The 11,401-nt window shown below is 41.0% G+C and overlaps 1 long non-coding RNA gene across 1 annotated transcript; it reads left to right on the top strand.

Annotated features, from left to right (window-relative positions):
• The first annotated feature begins 2,563 nt into the window (after positions 1-2,563).
• LOC122237759 lies at positions 2,564-9,944 on the top strand. Its single transcript, XR_006216386.1, has 4 exons — positions 2,564-2,853; positions 7,706-7,795; positions 8,135-8,251; positions 9,014-9,944. It is a non-coding gene; the product is annotated as an uncharacterized LOC122237759 (long non-coding RNA).
• Positions 9,945-11,401: the final 1,457 nt, after the last annotated feature.

Raw genomic sequence — 11,401 nt, 5'->3', positions numbered from 1 at the left:
ATATTCTATTTGTTAGAAGTGACGCAGTGAGTCCAACCAAGGAAAGGGGATTACACAAGAACATAAATAAAAACCAGGAGGTTGCCTACCACCCTAACCTAACCACATTCCTAACCACATTTGGTGGGTTCTCCTCGGTAGCAAAAATAAGTAGCAAACACATTGCTGCATCATTATATAAAGTCTTAAGAGGGGTGCCTGAGTGGCTCAGTTGGTTGAATGTCTGACTCGATTTCAGCTCAGGTCATGATCTCATGGTGGTGAGAACATCAGGTTCTATGCTAAGCATGGAGCCTGCTTACGATTGTCTCTCTCTCTCTTCTTCTGCTCCTCTCCCTCATTTACACATTCTCTCTCTCTCTCTCTCTCTCTAAAGTAAAAAAAAAAAAAAACAGTAATAAAAAATAAAATCATAAGAGGAATAGTTTCTGGTGTTATCTGTACAGGAAGACCACCACTGGAAAATGAAGACAATGTGTGTATTTCATCCATACTTGTCAAATTTATACTGCCTGTGACTGAGTCAGCAAGAAATGTACCAGGTCTACATTTATTGAAGGAATTTCTGAGTCCACTGTCTCTAGTATAATTGTTTGTATTTGCACCATAAGATCTTTATAATCTCATCCTTTGTTCAGTGTACAAATCTTCCTAAACTCCTCAGCAAACTTTTCCCCAAATGGTGTTGTCTACCCTTAATTACAGGCTCCTTCATTTGCATGTGACTTTTCTCATGACAATATCATTCACATGAGAGGCAGCACAAGGAATGCTCTTAGCTGAACTCCAACTGTGTTCTTGGCTCATCACACTCCTAAACACAAAAGAATGTAAACATTCAACAGCCTCCCTTTCTCCTGTCCTCTGCTCTCCCACAATGTCTTGCTGTTTGCTTCAAGTTTCTCTGAATTCACTTGCTGAACACAATGTCTATCTGTAATCTAAACTTCATGCATTTTCCTTTTCTAATGAAACATTTCTCTTCTGACTAAGAGTTCCCCAAGCTCTGCCTCTTTGGCATTTTCTTCTCTGGAACAAGGATCTTCAAAAACAGATTTCCAAATTAGGTTAAAAGGTAAATATCACAAAGTCCAATAAAAGTCACCAAAAACACCAAAAAAGCAACAACAACAAAAAAGTCACCAAAAAGCAAGGAAGTAATATCAGGCAAAAAATGTTCTTATTTACATCCTGAATCCCACAATACTTCTTGCCTACTTCCCAGTTCTACTTCATCAAAGGTGTTGGGTTTTCCTACTCCTAGATAATTAGAATTAAATTGCAAATTTCTGCGGTGCCTTGGTGACTCAGTTGGTTAAGCGTGTGACTCTTGATTTCGGCTCAGGTCATGATCTCAAGGTGCATGAGTTCGAGCCCTGAACGGGCTGGGCTCTGCACTGACAGCACGGGGCCTGCTTAAGATTCTCTCTCTCCCCCTCTCTCTGCCCCTCCCCTGCTCTCACTCTCTCAAAATACATAAATAAACTTAAAAAAAAAATTGTGAACTTTTTTTGTCTGTGATCTAAAGCAGCTCTCCACTCAAAGTCTCTGAAAACTGATAACTGTAACCCAGATAAAATTCCATTCTGCTCTGCTTCCCCTCTAAACCATCATTTTCCAGTAGTCAGATTACACAATTGGCGACCTTGGTCTTCCATATTTTTTAAGAGGATATTTCCATGATCTCAAAAAGTTTGAAATCCCCTACCGAAAATGCATTCCCATTCTTAAACAAACAAACAAACAAACAAACAAAATACCTATGGGCTTCCAAAAAGATTAGCGTGATGGAGTAGGCTTGAATTCCACTACCCCACTTACTACCTTAATCGGGTAACTTGACCTCTGTGTAGAATGTGGTTAATAATTCTTAGCTTCGAGAGCTTTGTTGGTCTGCACGAGGTAATCATCACTCATTTAATTACTTCCCAAGGAGGAGGGCGCAGGATACAAAGATGAGTTAGAAAAAGATAATGCCCTTGAGAAGCTTAAGATAAAGAATAGGAGATTAAAATCAATAACTATGATTCAAGATAGCAATTGATGAAAACACTTGCAAGCAGGTCCTAGGGCAAATGTCACCTTTTCCAAGAGGTCTTCCTGAGTGCTCCAGCTAATGAGGCCCTCATTCACTCATCTCCACTGTTCCTTGTTTCTTTGGCTTACAACACTTTCATTATCTGGTTATTTACTTTTAATTTACATTTAATCTTGGTCAATTTTTTTCCTGGACATGTGAGCACCATGAAAACAATGTAACACAATGTTCCATAAATACCTGTGGAAGAGCAAATGAGAGATTCAAAATTAGAAACTCAAAGAACACAGAAGTGAGGGGTCATTTCTTTTTTTTTTTTTTAATGTTTATTTATTTTTGAGAGAGAAAGAGTGCGTATGTATGGGTGCGAGCCGGGGAGGGGCAGAGAGAAAGGGGGAGACAGAGGATCTGAAGTAGGTTCCGTGCTGACAGCAGAGAGCCTGATGTGGGGCTTGACCTCACAAACAGTGAGATCATGACCTCAGCTGAAGTCACACACTTAACCAGTTGAGCCACCCAGGCGCCCCAAGAGGTCATTTCTACATTAAAAGTACATAGTAAAAAGTAACCATTTTCCCTAAAGGAGAATCCTGGTCTATGAGCTTTATGTCATTTCTGGTGAAGTCTAAAGGGGATGTTCTCTCCCAGGACGAGCCTGGGGATTGAGGAGATCGTTGAATAAGGCTAGAGGAGAGAGGGATGAATTCACCTTCCAACCAGGTCCTGGAAGAAGCAATCCCTGATTCTCATCCCACATATGGAATGACCGCCTTACAGCGCTTTCTGGAGAACAGAAGGAAAATCAATTCTGTCAGGTGAGGCTGTCCTTCAGCATTGCTCCCAGTGAGTTATTTAACACAATTAGATTTCACACATGTCAACACCATATGTGAACAAGTACATAAACTTGGATCCAAGAGCCTGTAACCTCTAGAGTATACTTGAAATCTAATATAGGAAGGATATTACTGTTCAATAGGATAACTACTGTTCAAAATTGAAAAAAAAAAATAGAACACTGCAAACACTCTAAGGTAATTTTTATATGATTAGACAAAGTTTAAACAACCCATGGATATTTAAGCCAATATCCATGTCTTGTCTGAAAAGACTATAATTAAATAACTAATAAAAGGAAAATGACCTATAATTACAACCATTTCTTCTCTTGCTTACAGACTTTGTAAGATCAATAATAACATGCAAGTTTTTACAACTTCATTATAGTTAAATTACATTTACTAACAATTGCCTCTTTCTTCATTAAAATGATGTTGCACCCAATAAATACTGCAAGTACCAAATCCATTTAGCCAGGGATCCTCCAGTTCCACGCTGCTAGTGGCTCACCATACCAGACTCAACTATTCGTGTTTGTAATCTCAATCGAAATTCTCTCCACTGAATGGCAATGAAAGGCTGCCCTTCGCTCCACTCCTCTCCCAGAAGCAAGGAAATAAAGAAATTGTCATTCTGGTGTTTCAGTATGAGACATGATTTGGGGGAATAGTTTAAAAATTATTTTTGTCTTGATGTTTTCATGTAAACCAGGGACTCAATGAATAGTCCTGAGTTGTTGAAATGCCTCTGGAGTAGAGGCCACTGATGACATCAAGAGCCTCTCCAGAAAGAGTTCACATTTATAAAATGTCTATTGTATACTAAGTACTCTACATGCGCTGTCTTACTTAGTCTAGTGTTGAAAACACCTAACAACTATGTATTATTTACTACCATGTGTCTTGCACTGTTCTCTGGGGATTAGTGGTATGAAGAAATGAGAACCTACCACTCAAAGGCCATATATTTCATTTTCAAAACAGTATTTTTGGGGTGGGTGATTACTGGTCCCATTTTATATTCAGTATAGGTTCCAACTTGGATTTAAGTTATGTCCATCTTGCTGTGCCCAGTAGAGTAATCCATCAGATGTCTATTTGCATGAAGGAGTGAAGGGGTATCTGGGTGGCTCAGTCAGTTGAGCAACTGACTCTTGATTTCAGCTCAGGTCATGATCTCACAACCATGGAATCAAGTCCCGTGTTGGGTTCTGTGCTGAGCATGGAGCCTGCTTCAGATTCTCTCTCTCTCCCTCTGCCCCTCTCCCCCACTCACACACACTCTCTCTCTAAAATAAAATTGAAAAAATTATTTAAAATAAATGAAGGAATGAAGAACTTTATCAGAAAGGACTCACACAAAGGGAAGTTGAGCACAATGATCTTGACCCAGTTACAAATATCCTATTGAAAGGGTCAGTAGAATGTGATGTTTACCATTGATATCCTGGAACCTACGTATAAGGATTCATGTATGGGTCCTAAGAAGATAAAGGGATACAAAAGCAAAACAAAACATACAACGTCATTTCTCTAAAAACCGTGCATGCCCATGGGCCATAAGCAGCAGGCCTTAGTGCCACCACTCCTTGGCTCAGACTAGGGGGTCCTTCATCCCAACATCTGTTCTTTTTTCTTCTTTCTTAACACAATCCCAGCTTTGTTTAGTTGTCCACTCTTCCTCCTTGAAGGGGAAGCTTACTCTGGGGAAACTGACCCCACACCCAGTCTGATGATGGGCTTGACTGATATAGATGTAAAGCCTTCTCCCTTGCCATTGATTACCCATCATTTCAAAAATGATCAAGGGGTGAAATCTAGCTTTGCTAGGGTCTTGTGGGAAAATTCTTTCACATTCCTGTATTTATTTTTTTTAATTTTCTTAATGTTTATTTATTTCTTTTGAGAGAAAGAGAGAGGCAAGGAGGGGCACAGAGAGAGAGGGAGAGAGAGAGAATCCAAGCAGGCTCTGTGCCATCAGCACAGAGCCTGATACAGGGCTTGAACTCACAACCCGTGAGATCATGACCTGAGCTGAAATCAAGAGTCAGATGCATAACCGACAGAGCCACCCAGGCGCCCCCACATTCCTTTAAAAGAATGTACAGAAGCAACCTCTCTCTGGACATTATCATGGTGGGCAAATTCTGGAACTGCTTCTGTTGTTTTGTTACCAAATTCAAAGGAAGACAAAACACTGAGCAGAACAAAGCCAAGAGAATTACAAGAAAACAGAGTTGAAGCCCCTGGAGTTCATCAACCTGAAAAGAACTTTGGCAAAAACTATCCCTTCTGAATTTATTCTTTCCATTTTTCATGGGAGAAAGTCCCTGCTATATAGCTAGGCATGTGGCCATCCAGAATAAAGACATCTCCTCTTTGCAGTTTCATACGTCTGAATGCTTAAGCTCAGGCTGATGGAATATGAGCAGAGATGTCATGTGGCAACTTTTAGGAAGCTTTTTAACAAGACAATTGATTCATGGACATCCCATCCTTTTCACCTTCCTGCTCTGGGAGCATGAATATGATCACTGGAACTCTAGCCACCATCTTAGGCTATGGTGACAGTGTTTATCCCTTTTGGATATGACAGAGTAGTAAGCTAGAAAGAGCCTGGAAGAGGATGAAAGTTTCCCCAGATTTTGTTAAGTAAAGCTATGACTGAAGCCCCTGCCTTCCTAACTCTGGCCTTGTATGTAAGAGAGAAACAAAGCTCATTTAAGCCACTGTTAGTTTGGTTCTCTGTTTCTCACCCTAACTTAGTCCTCACTGGTACATATGTCTTCTTATCTTTGGACTTCTACTGAACTAACAGACAATAAATTCCACTTGCTTGATCCAGATTGGGTTGAATTTTCTATTAATCTGCAACCAAAAACATCCTACGATATACAAGGAGTGAGGCAACCTCCATCCCCACTTGGCTACAAACCACCTTATAGCTTTGACACCTCAAGGCATGCAGTGTATTGATGACTGCACCAGGATAAATATGGAGAGAGGAGGTGCCCATCAGGAGACATTACTGCCCAATGGTAGCCAGAATATGAACGATGTCCATTAGAAGTGGGAAACTGAAGAGAAAGATGTACTCCATATGGTAGTCAACATAGTGAATTTGTTGGGGAGTTAATGCAAGACACTCCTGAGATTCTCAGATATTTAAGGCATGTTCCATTGACTAGATGGAATAAAAACTAGTGGAATATGCTTTCTCACCCTCAAATTGATCCCTTTTAACCAACAGGGTTAGGGAAACAGAAAAAGTTGAACTATGTATAGATGAGGAAATAAGCTCAGAAAAGTCAAATAACTTGCCCAAGTTCATGTAACTAGGCTCACAGTTTGAATCAATACCGATTCCTTATGAAAGGATATTTTTATATCACGATTTTCCCCTAATATTAGTTATTCCCTTCTCTTAAACAAATGCATATTTGTTTTTGCCAAGGATTTTTTTTTTTAAGAGAAACTAATCCATACTTACAGTAACATCCGCTGACCTGAGATAAGTGAAGATGACCTAATCAGGAATGTTGGTGCCCAGACGCTCCCTTCTAAATATAAGTTCTTTGAGCCTATGATCCAATTCTTGACTTTCATTATTAACTTTAAACCATACTTTTGAGACTCAATCTGTATAATGTTAATAATGCATATAATCCTCCGTAACTTTAAATAAGAATAAATAAGACTTAATTTGATATTGGAATAATCCAAATAATTTTCACTGCTAGATTGTTCAGTTGTTTAAAAAAATTGTCTTTCCAATTTCAACCAGTTGACCTCAGCTTTGGAACATGTGTAAATTAGTATCCTGACAGAGAGAAGAGACAGACATTTTTCCAAAGATTAGCCAGAAAATTGTGTGATTTTTTTCTTCTCCTTCAGGCTGTTGGCTTACCAATTGTGAGGGTTGCATCTCAAGAGATTCAGAAGCTCAATTTGAATAAACAAGCAAAAGTTTGGATACTTATCAAAACTCTGGCAAAACTGGGCCAGAAATGGACCCGATTTTCTAGTGAGGTTTCCAGTATTTCCTGTTTCCAGTAGGACTGGACTATCTTGGGAAGAGTCTACTAATGACTGGAACCAGCTGGACATAACTGGAGAACAGTCAGAGATTTAAAAAAAAAAAAAAAGAGAGAGAGAAAATATAGTGCATGTGATCTCAGGCTGCAAAAGAGATGGAGAAAATTAAAACATGGTGCCGAAAATAAGTTATCAACTACTTAACTTATTGCTTCTTTTATATCCCTAGAGAAAAAAAAATCGAAAGATTTTCTCCTTTCTGTTGTCAGTACTGCCCCCAGAAAAGAGATCTACCTCATGGACCTCAAGCCATCTATGGTACAAACTTCCAACAAACCTATGCAATGGCTTAGTACCAAAGAAGGGAAATGGCTACTTATCTCCTTTGGATCATTACTAAATTACTGTGCATCAACAAGTTGGAAGAGGCTACAGTGCAATCTATGATAAATAATAGTTGAGAATAAGTTTTCCTTTCCTGAGCCAAATAGGACTATCCTCAGTCATTCCAAAGAGGCAAACAATAAATCTATTTGGAAAAAGAGATTCTGAAGAGCCATTGATGAGTGAGGTTAACCCTCTGTGATAAACACAATTGATCAAAGCACAACAGCCCTTCCAACCTTCTTCCAATGTGACTTCTTGTGCAGAAGAAAGCTAGACAGTATTTTCCAGGCTTCCTTGCAGCTAGAGTCCCAGACATCGTCTTGATTCCATTACTGAAATCACTAGTGCAAGACTTGAGGTGGACACTGACATTAATGCTACCCTTCTACTTCTGCTATTTCTGTAGGCAAACACCACCATGACAGACCAACCTGGTCCCAGCAAGCAGGCATACGCTTTGTGTGAGTCAAGCTGCAGGACATAAGCCACCCATTGTGTAAGTAGGGATTCTAGGGCTGGCAAGTATGAGGGGTTCACTGATTATGGCGTATTCTTGATGTTTTTGGTGTCCTGACTGTTGTATTGGATTTCTGATTACTGGCGGGTGGTACTGGAGCCAGCAGCTGTAGCGACAGCTTCCGGATTATGGGAGATTTAACTAATTTGGTGTTCCAGTTCTGCAGCACAGCTTGAGAGCTGTCCCTACAAAGTCAACCTTCCCCATGGTTATCTAAACCCCTGAATATTCCTTGATAAATCCCTTTCTGTTTTAAATTGAATAGAATGTGCTCTGTTTTCTGCAGCCAAACTCTAACTGATGTGTCTCTTCCAAAAGGCCGATCTACAGAATCCCAACTTCTTCCCAGTTTCTGCACATGGACCCAAGATAAACTGAATGAGGAGAGAAGATGGAATAGAAAACTGAAAGGGTGCTTTCCAGCAGCCGACTGATGTAAGGAGATTTTTTACCCAGGATGTCAGTTCTGAATTGAGGGGTTGAGAAGGGGAGAGAGAATCAGAAGCCAGGAAACAGAGTCAAAGTCAGATCAGAAGAGAAATTAAATTCTGTGGTAAATGGGAGTGGCTGAGATGAAGATAGAGACCAAGGATGAGTTGGAAGGTGTAGCAAAAGAAGCTGACAGTGTGGAGCAAGAAGAGAGAGGCAGCTTTGGGTGACCCAAGTTGTTCAGTTGTCACAAATTTAGGTAGAAATGGGCTCATACCTAATACCTATTCTACACACTCTAGTAAATCTAGCATTCTTCCCAACATGCCCGAGTGACTTGGAAAGGAGAGGTGACTTGAATTTCTTCTAACCCTCTTGGTTTCCCGCATCCACTGTTTCTCCACCCCTGCTTCCTGCTCCATCCTCCTCTGCTTTGGAAGGTTCCTCCAAAGTGAGGTTCCCAAGCCAACCCATCAAATGCTTCACTTCTCAAAGTGCCACTCATTTAAGACTGTGCATAGCAGACTTCAATCAAAGGTTAGGACACTACATCACTGCCTGTCGCAGAAAACCACAAGGCTGAACATGAGCCCCCTTTTTTAAAAGTCCCTTGGTCAATTTGGCCCTCAAAGAATTGTCTTCGTTTCTTTCTTCCACTTGGTTTCTGCCTCATCCTGCCATATAGTCAAGGGCCTCCTCTCCCCTCCAACTAATTCTTGTATATTTCTCTGTTGAGCAGTTTTAACCTTTGTTCCTTTTCCCATCCAGGCTTTCCTGCTGAGTGGTCCTTTCTCCAAGCAAAATGGATCATTGAGACATTTTGTCCTCTAAGAGATCCTCTACCCCTAGCTCATAAATCAGAGGAGGAGGTGGATTTGCAGACATAGTAGAGGGTTTATATGAAGCAGAAACCCAGACGAGAGATGAGAGATGGCACGAAGGCTCAAATGGAAGAGATGATTCACCTTGAACCCCTCCCACCAAAATGGGGGGAAAGCAGCAGGGACAGTCAATGGCACAAGGAGCAGAAGAAGGAAGACTGTTCCTGCTCCCATTCCTGGAAGGTTGGAAATCCCATGGGCCAGTCTTTTCCCCTTTCAACTCAGCCTTGGTACATCCCATGGCAAGAGAATGTGGTAGTTAAGAGTCTGCCCTGAAGAGTCAGGCTCCTGAAATACATATCCTCACTAGTTACAGGGCTTTCAGGCAAGTTTGCCTGATGCTTTGCATTTGTAAAGTGAGAAGAATAACAATAACACCTCCCTTGTAGAGCTGACGGGCGAATGAAATGAGAAAATGTAGGAAGTGCATAGAACAGTGACTGAAATACTTTCAGTGCTCAGTAAAAGTCAGCTATTATTATGGTAACACAAATGTCCTCCTAAAAATCCAGACTGGAGTGGACACACCTAAGATACAGAGCAAATCAGTTGGGCAGTAGAGTAGGATTAAGGGATGGAGACCCTCCTTGGCTATTTAAATACACAGAGGAAGCTGCTTAGCCTGTCCAAGGCTCAGTGTCTTCATCCATAAACTAGAGGTGATTATACTTCATGGAGCTCTTTTGAGGATAAAAGACAGTAGCATTTATAAAAAGAACAGCATAGTGGTGCTGTTAAGTCCCTCCTTGAACTTGGATTGATTTCTCTCATTCTTGACCTTCCACAACCACCTTTGGGGAATAAAAACAGCAGCAACAATAAGCAGTAAACGTCTCCATTGCCTTCCTTTTTTGTGCATTGCCTACTGTATTCTCAGTTGATTTTATGAACAAAATAAAATTAAAGCAGGGCGTCTAGGTGGCTCAGTCGGTTAAACAGCCGACTTCGGCTCAGGTCATGATCTCATGGTTTGTGAGTTCGAGCCCTGCATCAGGCTCTGTGCTGACAGCTCAGAGCCTGGAGCCTGCTTCAGATTCTGTGTCTCCCTCTCCGCCCCTCCCTTGCTCATGCTCTGTCTCTCTCTCTCTCTCAAAAATAAATAAACATTAAAGATTTTTTTTAATAAAATTTAAGCAACAATAGATACATCTTTATACTAATAATGCTTATAATCAGCTGATTGAATAAACCAGACTTGCCGGAGGGCAGAGTTCATTTTATTCTTTCTCACATTGCCCAGCCAATGTGCATTTTGGTCTTCTTCCTTACTCTGGGGTAAAATCAGGTGAGGTCCCACACCGTTCCCCATTATTCGTAGATACTAAAAGGTACTCAGGTCAGTTCAACCATTAAAGAGACCAATCCAATGTAACAATCAAATAATCAAAACTACAAGTCTTCACAATTTGAATGGACTTTGAGGGCATTATGCTAAGTGAAATAAACCAGGGAAAGAAAAAACACTTTGATATTACTTAATAGTGGAAACTTAAAAAGCCAAACTTAGAGATATAGGGAGTAGAGAGCAGTGGTTACCAGGGTGAGAGGGGGAGGGGAATGGGGAGATACTGGTCAGAGAGTATACACTTTCAGTTATAAGATGAATAAGTTTGGGGGTGTAGTGTACAGCATGGCGGTTATAGTTACTAATACTGTATCATACACTTGAATGTTTCTGAGACTAGATCTCAAGTATTCTCACCACGAAAAAGAAATGATAGCTATGTGATGGGATAGAGCTGATCCCATGGTAGTAATTATTTTGCAATTTATAAATGTTATGTGTCAATCATACAGCTGGTGAGAGGTGAGCAGGGACTACAAGCTTTTTGCCTTTTGACCCTTCACCCACCCCTCAGCACAGGCTTGTAGGAGGCAAGGGGATGTGGTGGACTTCTCTATCCTTTTTCCTTCATGTCCTCTCTCACTCACTGGTTGCTGGTTAAGGACCTTCGGCATCCAGCACAGGGGAATGGGAGGAGGAGAAGGTGGAAGAAAGGGCTTACTTGAGCAGAGCAGTTGACAAGGGCCTTGGTGCCCTGTGGCGTGGCAGATGTCCACAGCTAACTCGTGGTCTCCTGGAGCTCTGTTGCTGACTCTTTAGGAAACTTCCTACTAGGCACCTCCAAATCTGACTCTTTTGTTCTAGGAATTACCTGTCCCTCAGGATGGGACTCGCCCCTCAGCGCTGATTTCCAGCAGCCAACCCTTCTTTCAAGGTAAGTGGAAAACTGTCATTTTCACACGCTCTTGCAGTTTTACAGGTCCCCACAGT

The sequence above is a fragment of the Panthera tigris genome, chromosome B1 (genome assembly GCF_018350195.1).
Source record: "Panthera tigris isolate Pti1 chromosome B1, P.tigris_Pti1_mat1.1, whole genome shotgun sequence".
NCBI lineage: Eukaryota > Metazoa > Chordata > Mammalia > Carnivora > Felidae > Panthera > Panthera tigris.
Note: the sequence above shows the minus strand (reverse complement) of the source record. Positions and strands in the feature narration are given on the sequence as shown.